Here is a 20893-nt window from a genome sequence, read left to right on the forward strand (position 1 = left end):
TAGATCCATCCAAAAAAAGATTTTTCCTCATATGAACCACTGAGGTTTCAAAAAAGTTGCTAAATCCATCCAAACTTCAAGGACGATTTTAGCAATTTATTAAAACAAACTTTTTTTGGATGGATTTAGCAAATGTGAACAAATGTGAGGGACGATTTTAGCAATTTACTCTATTTTTTTTATTTTCATCTTTTTATTATATCTCTTAATTAACATAAAATCTATTTATTTTCATATTTTTATTAAATTTCTTATTTAACATAAAATCTACTAGTTTTTTTTTTTTTTTGAACGACGAATTTCTACAACAGACGATAGATTCGCACCTGCTTTTGCAGGCCCTCCACCCCACTCTGGCCAAGACTATGTTGTCTTAACCGGGCTCACGCTTCGCATCAAAAAGCAGGTGCGAATCTATCGCCTGTTGTAGAAATTCGTCGTTCAAAGAAAAAAAAAACTAGTATATTTTATGTTAAATAAGAAATTTAATAAAAAGATGAAAATAAATAGATTTTATGTTAATTAAGAGATATAATAAAAAGATGAAAATAATAAATAGAGTAAATTGCTAAAATCGTCCCTGACGTTTGTTCACATTTGCTAAATCCATCCAAAAAAAGTTTGTTTTATTAAATTGCTAAAATCATCCCTGAAGTTTGGATGGATTTAGCAACTTTTTTGAAACCTCAGTGGTTCATATGAGAAAAAATCTTTTTTTGGATGGATCTAGCAAATGTGAACAAACGTTAGGGACTATTTTAGCAATTTACTCTAGATTATATCAATATCTAATCTAATATATAATCTAATATTACTAATATACCGTGATGATTTTTTACTTCATATTATAAACTATAAATTAGCAATAAGTTGTACTTTATTGGGGAGATTTTCAAAAAAAAAAAGTTAATTAATCCTTTCTAACCAATGTTTTTCTTCTTTTGCAATTTAACCCTAACACTTTTTATTTTCATCTTTGGTCCCTTATAAATTTCATCTTTCACAAATTATTCATTTTACGTTTTGTTCTAAATTTTGCAAGTTAACACGACACAACATGTGTGTGGGGTTCACCGTTTTTTGGTATATTTTTTTTTCTATTTGACAGGTTCGTCGCAACACGTTTATTTTCCCCGTTAGACTTAGTTATTCTTTTCTGCGTTTTACGTTTCTGTCTAATTTCTTCGCATTAACACACAACAACGGGCGTGCGTGGTTCAACGATTTTACGTCTGCTTTTCGTTCCCTGTTATTTTTTCCTTTTTTATTTATTTTATTTTTTACGAAATTTTCCAATGTTGGGGTCGCCGGCAATTGTGTTGCATTGGTGCTACTTGGTACGGTTTTACGAACCTTTTTGACCTATTAAGTATTTTACCAATAATTTGATTCGAGTTTACCCCTATACTTCTTTACTTAAAAAAAAAAACTATTTTACGTGCATATTTTTATTTACGTGTCAGAATAAATATGATTTGCTCTATGTTTCGACGTAAACTTTTTCTAGAAAACGATTTAGGTCAAATATAATACTTTTTCATTATAAAAAAATTTAATGTGCATATTTTTATATACTATAAATTTGAGTTGGTCTACGTTTCGATTTGGGAGATGAGTCAGGACAAATATAATATGTATTCGTGCGTATTTTGTGTATGTTTCGTAAATTTTGTTTCGACGTGTGGAGTCAAATTGTAGTTTCTTTTCTATGTATGAGTCGTCTCACATATAAATTTGATTTACTTTACGTTTTGATTCAATCGCAATGCTTATATAGGTTACCTGTGGTTCAATTCGATACGTCAAAATGCGCGTTTCCGTACGGTTAACGCATCACACGACGTGCGGACTAATCCATTCGGGGTTTACGATGTTCTTGTGCCGCAATGCGCGTGGGTGTTAGAGTTAAATATAATTTGAAACATATTAATGCAATGGTTGTTGTAATGTATGCATTATGGTTTGTATAGTGGCAATGATATATATTATATATAGATTACGATGAACCTGTTAAACGGGAAAAATAGACGCGGGTTCATTGTAACGCGCGAGTCCTAGATCAACTTAGTTATTTTATTTTACGTTTCGGTTTAATTTCTTCGCATTAACACGCCACAACTTTAGTATTGGTGGTCGCTGGCAGTAGTGTGGCATTAATGCTCGTCCCCACCGCAACGCGGGGTTGCTTAATACTAGTTTACATTTAACTTTACAAAGTTTATATTTATTCTTAAAAAAAATACACTTTCATTATTTTTTATATGGATGTAATTTAAATTCCATAAAAATTAAATTATTTTTCATTAGAGTTAATTGCCAAAATCGTCCCTGAGGTTTAGTCAGGTTTGTCATTTTCGTCCAAAATGGCACTTTTGTACCAAATTGCCCCCAAGTTTGTAACTTTTTGCCATTTTCATTCAAACCACTAACTAAGTTTATATTTTCTGTTAACTTGAGGATATTTGGATGAAACTTGCAAATATAAAACCACAGGGACGATTTTGGCAATTTACTCAAACTCTTTTAAATTTCTTTTATTTAATTAATTTTGTTACATATATAATAAAAAAGAATATACATGCTATTTCTATATGAAAAAAATAATAGCTTTGTCACATAGTTTTTATAAATTTTCATCCAACCACTAACTAAGTTAATTTTTCTATTAAGGTGAAGAATGTTTATAAACTAAGACATAAATTAATTTCTAATTTTTTATATAGACCAGTTTTATAAAAATAAAATCTACTTAAACATCTAAATTTTATAAAACTAAAATGCCGGTGACCTTAATGAAAAATATCAAATAAAAAAATCTTATCATATGTACCAAATTTGTAATTCATCTTCTACCCTTTTAAATTCGATCCTAAGGAAAACAGAAGCCAGTGCTCCCCCCCCCCCCCATCAAACAACGTATCATTACCAAACCTTAAAATTACTCACCAAATTGTAATTATAATGATATGAACCAAAAGTTTGTTTACTCAAGAAACTCAGAATAAGTATTAGTTAGTTACCCTCATAATCTTAATTAAATAAATATTTTATTTCTACCAACATATTTCCTAGGTGCTCAACACATTTAAAAAATATGTAACGTTTTACAATTTTTTTCTATCTCTACAACTTTTAAATACTAACAGTTGTAATCCATTGTGATATGATGTACACCAATGACGTTTTCTCTTTATAAAACTGATTTATATAAAGAAGCTGTAAATTAATTTCTGTCTTAATTTATAAAATTTAAAACATCATTCACCTTAACAGAAAAAATAAACCGAGTTAGTGATTTGGATGAAAATTTATAAAAATTATGTGACAAAATTATTAATTTTTTTTCTAAAAACTCTATGTATATTCTTTTTTATTATACATGTAACAAAAATAATTAAATAAAAGAAATTAAAAAAGGTTTGAGTAAATTGCCAAAATCGTCCCTGTGGTTTTATATTTGTCAGTTTCATCCAAATATCCTCAACTTAATAGAAAAAATAAACTAAGTTAGTGGTTTGGATGAAAATAGCAAAAAGTTACAAACGTTGGGGGAAATTTGTTACAAAAGTATCATTTTGGAGGAAAATGGCAAACGTGCCCAAACCTCAGGGACGATTTTGGCAATTAACTCTTTTCATTATTACGGTAAAAGATATCTGCATAGCTTCTTGAGTTTACATTTGACTGGTAACCAAAAAATAAAATTGTTAAACTTCAGGGTATAAACGTTATTTAAGATTTAGCAACACTAACAAATTTTCATTTGTAGTTTTCAATTTCAAATTATTTATAATTCAAGTTGTTATGTATTTAGTGATACCAATAGTTATCTCTTATATATTGGTATCTTAAATTTATTTCAAAATTATTATCTTGCCTTTTAAATTTCAAAGAAATAACTTTATCCATATGAACGGGTTTGTTTAGTTTTATATTAGACTAGCTTAAGAACCCGTGTATTACACGGGTTGCTAAAATAAAATATCTTCAGTATCATCATTGACATAAATATTATGATTTCATACATGTTAAAACACAAATGAATATATTAGAGTACAACGACAAATTAAAATACATGAATATGCAACGATCACAATTCGTTGAAAATCTCTTTATACTCATAATAGTTCTAGGAGTAATGCTAGTATGTGATTAGTATTCATTTTAACAAATCAGTTCAACACACATAAGCGATTAGTATTCAATCTAACAAACGTATCAAATCCTTTTTCAATTTGTTACATTCAAAAGATTGAAATTTTGTGCAAAAATTTGATTACCTGGTGTCTCAAAAGTTAATTGATGACGATCCTTTTCAAATTGTTACAGTAAAAAAGGATTCATAAACATAACATAAGCGACTGAAAAAGAAAATTAATTGATGATGATACCAGCAGGTTTAGTGTTGATGATACATGATATAGCTGGCAATCCCTCCATCAATTTCCATATACAACAAACCATGCTTCTTCTTCTTTAACTAATCCACAAAGTTACGACTCTATCTCCTGTACCCTAAACCAAAATGTAAGAGTAGAAAATCTAAACAACAAATTAAGAAATAGAGTATACTTAATTTTGGTGAGGAGTTTGAATCACATGTTCATTACTAAAAAAACACAAACTGTGACTTACACCATAATTTTTCTTCCACTTCGGTGTGTATTAAAAGATGTCCAGTTTCTAGCCAATGCATAAAACCAAACAAAGAGACCACCTATTGTGCCTCAGTTCTCCAATCTCCATGATATATGTTACCAGAGCATATATCATCGACAAAAAGAAGCAAAAGTAAGTCAGTCACAATACAAAGTAATAAGTTAAACACCAGTCACAAGTAGTATTTTTTGGGCGTTCACAAACAGTTTTTGCGAGTTGAATAAAAAGTTGCTTTAGTACATTAATTTGAAATCAAGATTGGTTTACAAATATGATGCTAAAAAATACGTACAATACGAAATCAGATATGCAAAATTATAGAGATCGTACCTCAGCACCAGTGGCGGATCTTGCCCGTTGAACGTGCCAGGGCCGAAAGACACGGGCACTAAAAAAGCCCGGGTAAGCCCGGGCCAAACGTAGTATATATAAAAATTTCGATCAAAATGTGAAAAATTAGCACTACGGCCGAAAATTTTGCCCGGGCCGTGGCCTTCTAAGAACCGCCCCTGCTCAGCACAACGAAGATAATATATCATCTTCACCTTTACAAAGCAACCTTCTCTTTATTTATCACCTGCAACAAATTAACAGATTTAGGTTATTAATTTGTTAAAAGAGACTTCAAGCCAGTTGTTTTGCTTCCAACGCATTCTAAATACTTTCTTATAAACTACATTTGTCCAATGCATTCTAGTCAATCTTTGTATCCAAAACTTGACCCACTTCTTGAAGCAAAGTTATCTTCCTTTTTTTTTACAGGCCAACGAAATACTATTGAAAAATATACAATTTTTTAAAACATCTATTTTAATAAATACTTTTTTCCCACTAACACCCTTTTGGAAAATCACCCATTTAAATAAATATTTTTCCCACATCACCCTTTTTGTACCTCAGGCCTAATCTAGTTCCATATTTCACCAATGTGACCCATAGGCGGATCAATAAAAAAAAAATGAAATTTGAGTGGTTGAGATGAGATAAAAGATTATAACCGATAATTAAGGAATATGGTCCAATTATTGTAGACAACAATCGAACACATGCATACATGAACTTAATAAGGTTGGCATCTTTCTTTACTACAGATGCAATCAATGACAATTCATGAATATTGCACACCTTAAACTCTTCTCTTAAGTCATCTAGTCAAAAGCGATGTCTTCAAAGTCTACTTCATCTATGACAAATTCATTAGGACTAATTTTCTGAACCGGTCATGAGTTATTAACTTTTGATATGAATACTATTAACTTTTGAAGAACTTCAAAACAATAAATAGGTGTTAAATTATAATAAAAACCATATCAATTTGAATGGTGAGAATTTCTAAAGAGTTGACCTATAAAGTCAAAATAGAGAAGCAAAAAAAAGAGTATTCTTCTTACCTTATTCATTGGCACCCATTTGAACTACTGTGAGTACTATTACTACTACTAACAATAATAGCTTAAAGAGTCACATTTGGTCTTCCGCCCCAATGCTAGATATTTATAGTATTGTTTAAAAAACTCACAAATATTCAAACACCCTATATTATACTTAGATATTTATTGTATTGTTTAAAAAACTCACAAATGTTTAAACTATCTTGTGAATAAATATATAAATCTTATGGAAAATAGTATGGAGACCATATGAGGAAAAAAAACACAAATGCACAAATATTCTTACCTCTTTTTGCAAACTTCATGAGTCAAGTCAGTTTGCTACTAAAAACCTCTGTGATTGTTCCTGGAAGCGAGAGCCACCATCGTTGGGAGGCACCATCTCCACCGTACAAACCCACCAACATGCACGAACCTGGTTCCATAATTTGACCATTTTTGTTCATCGTTCTAAAATGAAAAGATATAAAAGTGAAACTTTAGTGGTAATTTGATAGACTATGGAACCGGAAACCTGAAAGTAAGAATTAAAAAAGGTAGTGCTAATTGAGTTAGTGATGTTAAAAAACCATCGAAACCGACGTAACTGCCCAAACCAAGTTAAATCAGCGAGCTCAGATGGGTCAGGAATAATGTGGTCTGGCTTATGGTTTATGGTTTGTAACAGGGCGGGATGAACATACCGCCATAATATTAAAAAAACATGTTTTTCTACGTATATGAACTTAACATTACCCTATATATAGATTATTAGTTTAGCCGAATACGTGCTCTTAATTTTTTTCTTTTTTACTTTATTCGTAAACCGTTCAATTCTTAAACATTTGGTTGGTCCGACAGTCCAGTCGATGCTGCCAACCCGACTGCTTTGGCTTAGTTTTTCCAAAAACCGTAGTTACCGGTTCCACCCAAAAACTCGTAAAAACCGGTTGAACCGGACCGTAAATATCTCTTATTTGAGTATGTAGAGTTGACTCAAGAAGTCAAACATACGGGATGAGACTATATCTTCCACACTCGCTACTTTAATTTAAAACTCTCATATCACCCAAAGATTAGAAGTTTCTTCCAATTATTCGGCAAGATTGTTGTATAAATTGTTAATATGCAACATAAGTGAACACTAATATTGAAATAATGTAAACTTACCTACTGAATCTCAAAAAGCCTCCCTCAAAGGACATAATTTATTGATCATCTTTCATATCTTAAAACATAGCTGAAACATTACTGTTAAGTTTTTCTTTTAAGTTCTAAAATCCCCCATTTTAATTTGACTGATCCTTTTAAAATGGAGTTGGTATTCTTTTCAAAGTTATTGTTTTGTACATAAAATAAGAAGTAACTTGTATTCATTATCTGTGGAGTTATTATATGTAAACCAAAACTAACCTTTGAGGTAACCTGAACTTGCTTTGGTTAATGTTTTTCTTAAGCTGCAGCTGAAAAAAAAAAGCAGGTGATTGTTGTGGAAATGACTCAATTAAAGTTAAGCAAAGTGGAACCAAAATCCATTTCAAACTTATCGTATATACAATATATAGACTTCGGTTACTTCTACCAATTTGACCCATTCCACTTTCAGCTAGTTTTTTATTCATTTACCTGTTTAAAAAAAACACAAACCATCGCCCATTTCTCACCCATTTGGTTAGTATACAATATATGACTTTTGTGACTTCAACCCATTTGCCTCAATCCACATTGAGGTAGTTTTTTTTTTTCCAGTTGACCCAATTAAGGGACACAAACCAAAATTGGCCATTCCGCCCCTCATAGTCTTATGATTCAAAAAATGAAGTAAACTAGCTTGACCCATTTGGTTAGTAACTTGGTATAAAAGGTATAAAGTCTAGTGACTTTAACCTTGTTTGACCCATACGGGATTCTAAATAAATAAATAAATATGTAGCCATAATATAATTCTTATTATTAACAAATAAGTACTGATTGAATATTAATCTTGTTAAATAAAAAAACAATTGACAATAAAGTAACTCAAGCCGAAAGGGATTAAGAACATACTCTATATACGCCACTGGTGGAAGTAACATTATCTACTGTTTTTCGAGTTCAAACTACTCTTGTATATCCTCTTGTATATCCTCATGTGCTATCTCTGCAACACTAATTGTATTATTTAACCAAACTTAATGGTGATGGAGCTACAATACTACGACAACCGGTATGGACACCTAATAATATCGATTGTGGGAATTAAGGTATTATTACAACTGATTAAAAGAACTAAAACGATATTTGACTAGAAAATGATTACCTAGATGAAGAAGAACTCAATGAAACTTTTTCAATAAATCAATAATAAAAACTACAACGTGATGTTAAAAGAACTTTACCGGAAAAAAATTTGTCCAGAAACTCGGAAAGAATCACAGAGCGAAAATGATTGAAAACTGAATATCTCTCAACAAACAGGAACAAAATCAAAAAACCGAACAAACAAAGTATTGTAGAATCAAAAGAGTTGTAAGAGTATCTTTCTACACTGATCTCTAATTTCACAATTTATAAACTCCAAAATCCAATCTACACTTCTACACTTGGTGAATGTAACCAAATTTACCCCAAAAAATCACAATACAGTCACATGTTTCAAACCATATCATATAAATCTAATTCCAATTAAATCAATAACATATACATATGATTAACAAAAAAAATAAGCCAATAATAAACTATTATATAATCCAAAAAAACCAATAGAACATTTACCTGAGCAAAAACGATAACTTGAAAATTAACAGAGATCTGCTACCATTGAAGAAAATCTTAGAAAATTGAAATAATTAGAAGCCAAATGTTATATAGAATCCAATCAGTGGAAACATCAAGGGAATTCGGTTCATAGCAGGGTTTTGTAGAAGTTTGAAGGTCTGAAAATTGCACATATCATAATTAGGGTTTTGTATAAACGTAAGATTATAAGATTAAAACTTAACATACCAAGAGGGTAACGATTAGGATGAATCAGAGATACATGAGAATTGCTTCACTGCAAATTAGGGTTCGTGAAATATAAATCAAGATTAAACAAATATGAAACACGAATCAATGAAGAAAAACATATGTGGATCAGATTAAGGATCGAAAATAACTTACTGGCCTTCAATCGATTATTTGAATCCTTGCTTTAGAGATCTAGGTTTGTGATTTGCAAATAATAAGATTTAAAGGAAAGGTTGAGGAGAGAAACGTACGTGAGAAGGAGAATAGAGAAAAAGAGATTGCCGCTCATTCTCTATTATCTGCCCAAAGAGAGTGTCCACATCACCCAATTGATTGCCTAAGAAAAGGACATGTGGCATTAAGTGTATTTTTTTAGTATAATAGGTAGATTAGATCAATATCTAATCTAATATTCAATCTAGTATTACTAATATACCGTGATGATTTTTTACATTCATATTTACATTTAACTTTACAAAGTTTATATTTACCCTAAACAAAAAATACACTTTCATTATTTTTTTTTATATGGATGTAATTTAAATTCAATAACAATTAAGTTATTTTTCATTATTACAGTAAAAGATATCTACATAGCTTCAGTGACGGAACCAGAAACTTTTAACCAGATGGTCAATATAATACATATAGACACATAGGGTAGGACTCCTACAAAGTCCAAAACCTAAAAATCTAAAAAGTAATAAAATACTATAATGTCACTCATAAAACCCACATATAACACCATGAAGATTATTAAAACACCATGTCTATGAGTTTTGTTTTGTTTTGTTTTTTTTTATGGTAAACTTCTAATTATCAAATGGTTGATATTATTGTGTTTTATGTTAATGATCATGCTATGTTTTATATTCATATTTTTAAAATTGTGTGTTTGAAGTTTTTATGTATTGTTAGGGTTCTAATACAGTATTTTAGTAATATTCACTCTTTATTTGTGTATTTTGAGTGTGTTTTATAACTTTTTACACTTTTTTTAAGAGATTTGGAATTTGCAGTCGAATTTTACCCTAGACACATATGTTGGTGTATAATAATTATATTTTAGTGAGGTAAAAAGATTAGAAGAAAAAGTGATAAATATCTAATCTTCACTTGAATTTAACAAACTTAATAGAAAGGGAAATTCTAGTTCTATAAACTGAAAGACTTCAGTTTTATTATTATATTAAATCTAAAAACAATCAAAACATTTGTAGAGAGAGAAAGCATCGTACAGTGACATTGACTGTTAAATAATGTTGACTCTTTTAATGATTTGGTTAAATGACAATAACACCCCTATGTACATTATCTTCTCCACAACACAAAATTTTCACTCTCCCCTGCAACGTTGTGTCGGAAAAATTATTCCGGTGACTACTCTTTTAAGTTTTAACACTATTCTTCTTTTTCGTTGCAACTACCGATAAACTAACAATATTGGTGGGTCATAATACAAAAGCTCACCAGATGAAAGATCAGAACATGCATGGACGTCCGGTGGCCGGAGGGTTAGCGGACCCTCCTGACCCCCCCTGTAGTTCCGCCCCTGCATAGCTTCTTGAGTTTACATTTAATAAAATTGTTAAACTTTAGGGTATAAACGTTGTGTAAGATTTAGCAACACTAACAAATTTTCATTTGTAGCTTTCAATTTTAAATTATTTATAATTCAAGTTGTTATGTATTTATTGATACCAATAGTTATCTCTTATATATTGGTATCTTAAATTTATTTCAAAATTATTATGTTGCCTTTTAAATTTCAAGGAAATAAATTGATATTTTTTCGATTAAGTAAGTTTTGTATAATATTAATTATCTTGTACTTACGTGAGAAATTTTAGCCCGTGTAATACACGGGGTTATAACCTAGTTATAAGATATTTCAAAGTGTTCTAAATTATAAGATATTCATCATAGAATAAATTAAAACCGTTTCAAAGATACATTAAATAACATATGATAATACAAAATTATAATGATCAACAAAGATACATTAAATAACATATGATAATACAAAATTATAATGATCAACAGTTCCCAAATAAACATATTTAAGAATAAGAATATGAATCATAATTATAAAAAAAAAAGTGAAAATAAACACATACATGTGCACTAGATAAAAGCAACACGGCCAATTTTCCATCTAAAGTAGCTTTCAATCCCAATTTCTCTCTATTTTAAAGTTTTTTATCCTCCATTGTTTTATTTAAGAATAAGAATATGAATCATAATTATAAAAAAGTGAAAACAAACACATACATGTGCACTAGATAAAAGCAGCACGACCAATTTTCCATTGAAGTAGCTTTCAATCCCAATTTTTCTCTATTTTAAAGTTTTTAATCCTCCATTGTTGACACAAAACTTTTGGCATCAAGCCCTAGTGTCAAGTTTCATAACTCGGAAGCCAGTTGGTTTTCTAGAACCTATGTTATCCCCTATATCTCCGTTGCTCTTATAAGACATATACTGTACAATTCGGTCACAAATTTCCAACTATGATCATTACTATTTTATATCTCAGATTGCAAAATAAAAGCACAATATCGTAAATCTTGTTGGCGAATTTCCTTGTCTGTCTATGGCAATTGTGTGGGACAGATATGGGGTGCCATGTATTCGTGTACAAGTCAAATACCTACAAATCAGTTAATTAAATGGTGGATAATTATCTAGTTTCCTACTTGAGTTAGAATAGGAATTGTTTAGATAATTGTTGTGAGTTTTATTAAAATAGAATACTAGTTATAGTCTAATTGTATAGGCTAGATTATATATACCATGAACAATGGGTATAGATTTGTAATTTGGAGTTTTTGAGTTAGTTTTCTCCAATAATAAAACCGTTTGGGTGTTAGCCAATTTGATTGTGTGTTCCAATTGCAACTGAATTCTGGTAACAATTCAGGGCCTTTAAGTTTCAAGAGCTAAAAATCGAATTCATACCTGGAAGATCTAGCTGCGTGAGAGCTGGTATCAATTTATAAAGACCGACGAAACCATGAAGGCCGGCCGTGAATTAAGGCTGGTGGGTGAAGCCGCGAGTCGAAAACAACAGGTAGGAGAAGTTGTAGCAGTGAACCAGGGCACTCGTTGTCACACCCCGACCGCGTAAAGCAACAAAACCGCGTCGGAAACGTCGGGGAGTGGAGCGACAGAATTATTGTTTCACAACAATGGATTCAAAAGTTTCGTTTTATTAAAATATTAAACATTAAACATTATCTTTGAAACAGAACAAATAAGTTAAACATAGTCTATCATCGTTATTAAGTCACTAAGGCCTTGTCCAGTCCTAAGTGAGCATGCATCCTAGTCTCAATCAACATCATTCGACACCACCTGAAACATATGTAAAAATAAAGTCAGCAAAGAAATGCCGGCGAGCACATAGGTTTTGTGTGAGTATCAGATTCATGGCGTGTTTACATATTGAAATAGCTCGTACAACTTCGTTAACCGATATTAGAAAACCTTGTTTTGTAAAATGTTTGCATTGTAAAATGAATAACCAAGTCAAAACAGATTGGTTATAGTTTATAAAACTTCGATGCCATGAATCTTAACTCAAAACATTTGTTTATGTAAACCCAAATCGTAAATCGTTCTCGTAATAAAACTCGTATGGTTTATATCGTTTAGTAAACATCGTTGTGTTTCCTAGTTTCAAAATCGTTCGTCTAAGTGAATGAAATAATGCCACGATATGTAATATGATAAAAACACTTATATATAAAAAGTACCAGCGGCGTATCTACCAAGGTTTTATCACATTATACCCATCCCGTTATCTAAACGCTAACCAAAAACCAATCATTCATTCAATTTGTTTAACTCGTTTAACTCGTTTAAATCGTTCAAATCGTTCAATCATTTCAAAATCGTTCAATCGTTCAAATCGTTCTCATTCAATCGTTCAAATCGTTCTCGTTTTAATTGTGAAAACTACTTTTGGTCGTCTTGTTTATAACATTTAAACCTTCGTAACTCGTCCATCGTTCAACTCGTATTAACAAACCACCAAAGGGTAAGTTAACAACCAACAGGTTCAGTCGTTACCCACATAACCCCCATACATAGGTGAAGTTCGATAACGGGATTTGTCAGATCCTATGGTACCATAACCTAATACTGGTCGGCTTGGCCAAAGCTAATGAATTTCATTCGTTATGTAAATACGTCCAACAAGTTCGTTCACATTATCGAAATCGTTACTGTTTAATATAAACCATAGTATTCGTTTTTTAAATCATCAAAATCGTTTAACACATATGAATCACCCCAAAACAATTGAAAACAGTAAAATAGGGGAACTATGTACTCACATCGAAGTGCAAAGTACCCTTGATTAAATGAACTTAGCAAAGCTCAGGTAAACCAAGGAAATCAGATAGCACCTAGTAATCGGATCGCTAGTTAATAATTCGACACCTAAATCGGAGGATCAGGTAGAATGAGGTCTTGTAAACCAAATGAGTATTGGAACTCATGTGATATGGTTTGACAAAGCCTACATTCTAAATCGGAACCTATCCTAAGTGCTTACGACCCGTCATGACCCATTAAGGTAGCTTATGCTACGTTAACGCGTCGTTCGCGCAAAAGCGCGTTCGAGATGCCTAACTAGTCCTATGACAAGTATTATATGCCCTAACATGTTTAAATATGTTGCATAATCTGTTTAAGTGACAAACGTTAAGTTACATATGCTTAGAATCCAATTATGCATGAAAAGGGCATTTTGGTCATTTACCTAAGGCATATAAACTACCTATCATACAACTAATTAAACTAAGTGACCAAAAGGTATAACCTTGAAGGTTATTCCCTTTACAACTATGGTCATAAAAAAATGCTTGGTCGGATCCTAACGATCAACCAAACGGGTCGGGTTTGAAAGTCTAAGCGGTTGTCAAGACCGCTTGACTTACGACCCTATACAAGCACTAGAATAAAAGTGACGAGTTAAACATGTTAAAACATGTTTAACTAAGTCAGAAAACAGGTTTGATATCAAAAGAAAGTGTTTTGATACCCAAAAATAGCTTCGTCTCAAAATACGCATAAACACGTATTTTGACTGAAACTTTGACTCGTCACTTCGACTAATCAACGTGGTAATCAGTAGGTATAGTTACAAGGGACTATAACCATCGTGATTACGCTCACGTTGCAAAGTTCAAACGAACTTTGTGTTGACCAATTCATCGTCAATGCAGAAAGTCAAACACTGTTTGACTTTTATGCTTGAAAAGCATAAACAAGCATGAAAGAAGCTTACAAAAGGTCCAAGCAAGGATCAAGAACAAAGAAAACTAAAAAATGAAGCCTTCAACCAAAGGGATAGATTCAATGATCAGATGAGAGCTGATTTGAATGGAATGAGCAAATAAACTCTCAAAAACCCAAGCTATTTATAGAAAGATTGGATCATCAAGATCATTCCAAGTGTTTAGAAGGTGTAATCTTGACCCTACACTTGTGGGACATAGTTTTGAATACTATGGGAGCCTAAAACCATGCCATAGTATTGAGAAAATTACATAAATAACCCTAGAAATCAAGCCAGTTGCTAAAACTGGACTGCTGAATTTTGGTCCATGTAGCGTGGCACGCCAGGTAACCCTGGGCTTGGCGCGTGGCTCGGGGGAGCATGGTTTCAAGTTTTCCAAATTGGCAGAACAGGTCCCTGCATGCTTAAAACTTGATTTTCGACTGGTTTAAGCCCCGTTAACCCCATTTCAAGGCTCCACAATGAAGTTAAAGCATAGGGAACATGAAATATGCTTGAAAACATCTCCGATGTCTGTTCGTTTGGTCGTACGGTTGCGTTATTCGGTTAATTACGACGAAAACTCGAACGGACGCGAAAACGATCCAAATTTCACGATGAATGGTATTTTTGCATTCCAATCACTAAGATATAATATTTTAATGATTACAAAAAAATTTTGGATGTCCGGATATGTCTAGAACGTAAGATATGCGCGTAAATGCGAACTTATGCACTTTTTGATGCTTTTAGTCCCTATTGATCAAATAAGTTTATTTTCGCATACCAAACCCCTCAAAGCCTATTTCTAAGATATGTAAAGGATATTTCAGGTATGTTTAGCTTATGATCAAGTTCTGGAATGTTCGTTACCATACGAATCGGCATAGTTTCGCAATTTGACACAGATAGTCCCTACGATCGAATAAACTTGTTTTCAACACACAAAACCATCCAAAACTTATTTCTAAGTTATGTAAAGGTTATTTAAGGTATGTTAAGCCTATATCACTATTCCAGAGTGGTTTTCGCGTTAAACTGATTACGTTTACGCATCAGTTTGCGTATAACTTTCCAGGAAGTGATTTAAAGCTTGAAATCGAACTAGAATCAAATTGTAAAATCGTCAAACACAACTACACAAATATTAACACCAAAACACATCATTTCATTGATAATTGATATTGTTTTACGTCGTACATCGTTTACAGAGCACAAGTCACAGTTTCCCCTACTTTAGGAAATTTCGTCCCGAAATTTTAACTAGAGGAAACTTGTGAAAACAAATGTGGATATTTCGCTTTCAGATTGTCCTCACGCTCCCAAGTAAACTTTCGGCCACGTTTGGACTCCCAACGAACCTTGACTAATCGTATTCGCTTATTCTTCAACTGTTTGACTGCACGGTCCATTATCTCCACAGGTTTCTCGATAAAGTGCATCGTTTCATCAACTTGAATTTCATCGAGTGGAATATGAAGATCAGTATCGGCTAAACACTTTCGCAAATTGGACACGTGGAATGTCAGGTGAATATTCCCAAGTCCAGGAGGTAGCTCAAGTCGATAGGCAACCTTTCCGATTCTTTCAACAATCTTAAATGGTCCAACATATCGTGGTGCAAGTTTTCCTTTCTTTCCAAATCTCACCACTCCCTTCCAAGGTGACACCTTGAGTAGGACATGGTCTCCAACTTGAAATTCCAAGGGCTTGCGTCGCATATCCGCATAACTCTTTTGACAGCTTCTAGCTGTCAGAAGATTATCACGAATTTTCTTGATTTTGTCTGTTATTTCCAGAATGAGCTCAGGTCCAGTAAGCTGAGCTTCACCGATCTCATTCCAACAGACAGGTGAACGACATTTTTGACCGTATAAAGCTTCGAACGGTGCCATATTAATGCTAGCATGATAACTGTTATTGTAAGAGAATTCAAGCAACGGTAGATAAGAATCCCAATTACTACCAAAATCTTTCACGCATGCTCTAAGCATATCCTCCAATGTGTATCGTCCTCTTAGATTGTCCATCTGTTTGGGGATGATAAGCAGTGCTTAGATTTAGTTGGGTTCCCATAGCAGATTGCACGGTCTTCCAAAAATGAGATGAAAATCGAGCATCACGATCAGATATGATATCCAAAGGAACACCATGTCGAGATACAATCTCATCAACATAAGTCTTTGAAAGTCTATCAGCAGATAGATCATCGCGAATCGGTATAAAATGAGGTGACTTTGTTAATCGATCAATGACTACCCAAATAGCATCGTGACCTCTAGATGTACGCGGTAACTTAGTGAAAAGATCCATTTCAATGTTCTCCCACTTCCATACTGGTATCTCTGGTTGTACAAGAAAACCAGATGGTCGTTGATGTTCAGCCTTGACTTTGATACAAGTTAGGCATTTCAATACATACAAGGCAACATCCTTTTTCATACCAGGCCACCAGTACTGGATACGAAGATCCTTGTACATTTTTTCAGCACCAGGATGGATAGAATATCGAGACTTGTGAGATTCGTCCATCACTAAAGTACGAAGATCGTCTTGTTTCGGAATCCACAAACGATCCTTGAAATAGAGTAACCCATCGTCCTTCGTTTCGAGTTTAAGCTCTGGTTGACGTGGTAATTCTTACCCATCATGTCTTGTGAAACATAAGTATGTTGAGCTTGAGAAACACGCGATTGGATATCAGTTAGAGTGCGAACAAAATTAAGCTTGACTCGTTCCTTTCGACTTAGCGCATCGGCTACGACATTCGCCTTACCAGGATGGTAGCGAATTTCGCAATCGTAATCGTTCAAGAGATCAACCCAGCGTCGTTGTCTCATTTTCAGCTCCTTTTGATTGAGAATGTGTTGGAGACTTTTGTGGTCTGTGAAAACCACACACTTCGTGCCATAGAGATAGTGTATCAAGATTTTGAGTGCAAAAACCACAGCTCCCAACTCATGATCATGAGTGGTGTAGTTTTTCTCGTGAACTTTCAATTGTCTCAACGCATAAACTATAACTTTGCCTCGTTGCATAAGAACACAACCAAGACCTAAATTCGACGCGTCACAATAGACAACGAAATCATCGTTTCCATCGGGCAAAGATAAAATAAGAGCATCACATAGTTTTCGTTTTAGCATTTGGAACGCTTCCTCTTGTTTGGGTCCCCACTCAAAAGGCTTATTCTTCTAAGTCAAAGCAGTGAGAGGAACCACAATCTTCGAGAAGTTCGAAATAAACCGACGATAGTAACCAGCAAGACCAAGAAAAGATCGAACTTCTGTGGGTGTCGTAGGTGTGTTCCAATCTTTAATAGCAGCTATTTTGGAAGGATCCACATGAATACCCTGCTTGTTAACGATATGACCCAGAAACTGAACTTCTTTAAGCCAGAATTCACACTTGGAGAACTTGGCAAAAAGTTGTTCCTTCTTCAGGAGTTCCATCGTCAGACGAACGTGTTGTTCGTGATCGGCTCAAGACTTCGAGTAAATAAGAATGTCGTCGATAAACACAATGATGATTTTGTCTAAATAAGGCTTACAAACCCTATTCATTAATTCCATAAAAATAGCTGGGGCATTCGTTCAAACCGAAAGGTATGACAGTGAACTCGTAGTGACCATATCTCGTGCGGAAAGCAGTTTTGGGAATATCTTCTTCAAGCACACGAAGTTGATGATACCCAGAATGCAAATCGATCTTGGAAAAACATGTAGCACCTTGCAGTTGATCAAAGAGATCAACAATTCGTGGTAGGGGATATTTCGATTCTTGATGGTAAGCTTATTAAGCTCACGATAATCGATACACATTCTGAAAGACCCATCTTTCTTTTTCACAAACAGGACTGGAGCACCCCAAGGTGAATAACTTGGTCGGATGAATCCTTTGTAGGATAACTCTTGAAGCTGTTTTGATAACTCTTGCATCTCAAACGGTGCAAGAATATAAGGTGCTTTCGCAATCGGGTTAGCATTAGGTATAAGATCAATATGAAACTCGACTTGACGAACTCGAGGCAAACCAGGCACTTTATCAGGAAACACCTCTGGATAATCTCGGACAATCGGAATATCTATAATACACATTCTCTTGCCTTTCTCCTCGGTGATGTGTGCCAGAAAGGACACATATCCTTTTCGTAAATAACTTTGGGCTTTCGTACACGACATGAGTTTCAAACCACCTGATGGTTTTTCACCACGAACCTCTAGAACTTCACCAGAAGAAAGAGGAATACGAACAATCTTATCGAAACAAACCACCTAAGCATGAAACTTATTTAACCAGTTCATCCCAACGATAATATCGAAACTCCCAAGTTGCATTGGTGTGAGGTCAATAGGAAAAAGATGGTTATCGAGGTTCAACTGACAATCGTGAATAACAAAATCGAGTATAAGAGGTTTCCAGTAGCAACTTCAACAGATAAGGGTTTCCTCAGATTAGTTCTAGGTATCGCAAGCAAAGGCTCAAATGATAACGAAACAAAACTTCTATCGGCACCAGAATTGAAAAGAACAGATGCAGGTTGATGGTTAACAAGGAACGTACCATTAACAATGTAGGATCATGATTGCTGACCCAAACGAGTCGTTCAGAGAGGTTCTGATCAGATTCAGGTGCGGAAAACAAGAATCTGACTTAGTAACAACTATATCTTCACTTTAACTACTGATTATATTGATCTAACAGTGATTACAATCAATCTTCACACCGGCAGCACCTCGGCGTGGAATACAAGGCAATTGTTACATGATTTCGCTCAGAATGACCTATATATAGGTATCTGATTTCGCCTGAAATGGTATCAGGTCAATAGGAGCGAAATCAGCATAAAACACATATACACTCTCCTATTTTCTTGTAAAACGTGCCCTAATCTATACAATGCAATCTAAGACTCGATACAAGACGAAGTTGACAGATGTAGTGCACTAACAGACTCCCCATCAGATGTTGACGAGTCGCACGTGTCGAGTCTGACTGTGTCGTGTCTTCACAAACTTCAGTCTTGATCAGTCTCTGGGCTTCTCTCTCTCTCTTCTTATCTCATATATCTTCAAACTCCCCCTTACGATATGCTGGCATTCCTTTAGTTCTTCAGCATCATCAGCTTCAGGATCGTTGTCTGTCTTTCACACATCCATAATCGATATCCTGGCTCAAGCTTTGTCTTCAGAATCGAAATCTGGCTCTTCAGAATATTGTTCCATAATCAAAACTTGGCTCTTGTTCTGCTCAGGATTGATAGCTCAGCTCATATTAACCTGCATAATCTCTTCCTCAAAGTAAATATAACACTTTTCAAATATAGAGACATGCACTTAACACTAACTCTCCCTCAGATCAGACACAGATTTTAATGAACCACTTGAAAGGTTTAAATTTTGAAAATTTTTAATCTTCAAAGTACACACTCCCCCTCAAATGTTGCTCATCATGTTTAGCACTCAGAATTTTGAAAATAAGCTTTTCAATATCAGTTGTCGAAAATCTTTTTGAATTTTTCAAAATTTATGCTAAAAAACACTAAAATCTTTTTGGATTTTCTGAAAGAAAGTAAATGCAATAACGAAATATTTACAAACAATATTTTTGTGAGTTTGCGTAAGAGGATCATATCAGTTTTGAGACATATCAACAACACTGTTAAGCTGCATTTCATTTTAAGCTCTAAACAATTTACCTAGATTGTCAATATATTTGTCAACTTAAATTTTCACACAAAGTTTAATTGTTTTGAGATACGATATTAATATCTTAGAAACTAACTTATCCGTGTGTCCCACTACTTGAATATACTCTCGTATCCAGATCCCAATATTCAGTCTTACAGGTGAATATACCACAGATGATATCTGTTCAGGGGTTAGATGCGAGGGCCGTGAGAGCTCAGGTCGATACTTCCGTATACGCAGAGAGATGACGGCTTCGACTTTCGGTGTGTCCCCTTTAGAGGATCTTTTTATTACAACAGCAATAACTATCAATTTTATTGTTTAACCAGATTGCTGAGGGTTGCGCTTGTATTTCAAAGCATTTGCGGAAAGTATTATCCGGGGACTAGGTCAGAACTTCCATTCAGCAGAAGTCCCGGGATAATACCCCAGATATCACTGAGCATAAAGACCTAGTATCTCAGAATAAGGGACCTTTCAAACAAGATTTCAGGGGTTACCTATATATCCAAGAAGTTGTTACCCACTGAATAAGCCAGTTTGATTTTTATGTTTATATCTCATCACAATTTATTAAATGTGCAAAAACCTACTGACACATCCGCAGTAAGATTGTTTATCACATTTTTGACTTTACATATCTTTAGCATGTTGTGACAGTCCACTGATGTACTATCATTTCCTCTTTTCACAACAAAACTCATTTTTGGATTTTATCATGTTTTTGGATTTTATCATGTTTTTGGATTTTTCAAATTTTCTAATGTTTTTGTATTTTCTAAAAATATCCTACTCCCCCTAAAATGCAAACACATTTCAAAGGAAATTTGAAAATTATCTAAACTCTTGACCCAATTTTAAAACAAACTACACAGAAACTTGACAACTGACATCGAATCGCA

At 33.6% G+C, this 20893-nt stretch overlaps 1 long non-coding RNA gene across 1 annotated transcript; it reads right to left on the reverse strand.

The window, feature by feature from the left end:
* Positions 1–4651: 4651 nt before the first annotated feature.
* On the reverse strand, positions 4652–7499 carry LOC110903338. Its single transcript, XR_002571852.2, has 4 exons — positions 7443–7499; positions 6337–6500; positions 4990–5236; positions 4652–4740 (listed from the first exon to the last, which is right to left on the reverse strand). It is a non-coding gene; the product is annotated as an uncharacterized LOC110903338 (long non-coding RNA).
* Between the last annotated feature and the right edge of the window lie 13394 nt (positions 7500–20893).

Source organism: Helianthus annuus, chromosome 5 (genome assembly GCF_002127325.2).
Source record: "Helianthus annuus cultivar XRQ/B chromosome 5, HanXRQr2.0-SUNRISE, whole genome shotgun sequence".
Taxonomy (NCBI): Eukaryota; Viridiplantae; Streptophyta; class Magnoliopsida; order Asterales; family Asteraceae; genus Helianthus; species Helianthus annuus.